This window comes from Chiloscyllium plagiosum, chromosome 45 (assembly GCF_004010195.1).
Source record: "Chiloscyllium plagiosum isolate BGI_BamShark_2017 chromosome 45, ASM401019v2, whole genome shotgun sequence".
Classification (NCBI taxonomy): Eukaryota; Metazoa; Chordata; class Chondrichthyes; order Orectolobiformes; family Hemiscylliidae; genus Chiloscyllium; species Chiloscyllium plagiosum.
Window position 1 is genome coordinate 11,131,197 of NC_057754.1, and position 808 is coordinate 11,132,004.

An 808-nucleotide genomic window follows, 5' to 3' on the forward strand; every position below is an offset into this window, starting at 1 on the left:
CCCCCGACTTATCACCTTCATCCCCTCCCCCACTCACCCATTGTACTCTATGCTACTTTCTCCCCACCCTCCTCTAGCTTATCTCTCCACCCTTCAGGCTCTCTGCCTTTATTCCTGATGAAGGGCTTTTGCCCGAAACGTCGATTTTACTGCCCCTCGGATGCTGCCTGAACTGCTGTGCTCTTCCAGCACCACTAATCCAGAATCTGCAGTCATTGTTTTTACCTGGGTCAACACTTACGTCCAGGGGCGACCCACGTCACGCATGCTCACAATTCCAATTCAGTATGCGCATGCCCGCCTGCTTGATGACATCACATAACCAAACGTAATCAAGGGGCGGATCTGGAGGACAGAGCTGGTGCTGCTGGTCCTCCAAGTAACCAGGGCGACCAAGGGGCGGAGCTGACATTGCAACCAATGAGTGAAAGGGGGTCTGCAACTGTGACGCTATCATACGCCGTGGGCGACAGGAGGCAGGATATTGTGTTCTTTACAGTGGGGAGAACTGCTTTTGGTCTACTTTTTTTAACAGCAGGCTCACAGGGATTCGTTTCCAGATAGTAATTTTCAAGCAGATGTTATAGCAAGATCTACAAAGTCACTCCATTCACCAGCATCTCACTATCATCGGCCTTTCCCAGTGCAAAATAAAAAGTTTTTCAATTATGCTAAAAGATTTCTGAGATCAGGGCTAAGGAACAGTTAAGGAAAGAGAGATTGGACCTTCTTGGGGAAGCAGTGCAGATTTACCCCAATCATTCCTGGACTCAAGGGTTTTATTATGAGCGGAGGTTCCAGAAATCAG

At 48.8% G+C, this 808-nt stretch overlaps 1 protein-coding gene across 1 annotated transcript in view; it reads right to left on the bottom strand.

Moving 5' to 3' along the window:
- The window catches only part of LOC122543951 (zinc finger protein 239-like), a 28,181-nt gene extending 27,861 nt beyond the window's left edge, over positions 1-320 (bottom strand). Inside the window, exon 1 of the mRNA XM_043682912.1 lies at positions 226-320. The gene's annotated coding sequence lies outside the window, so the exon portion shown is untranslated. The remainder of the gene's footprint in view (positions 1-225) is intronic.
- Between the last annotated feature and the right edge of the window lie 488 nt (positions 321-808).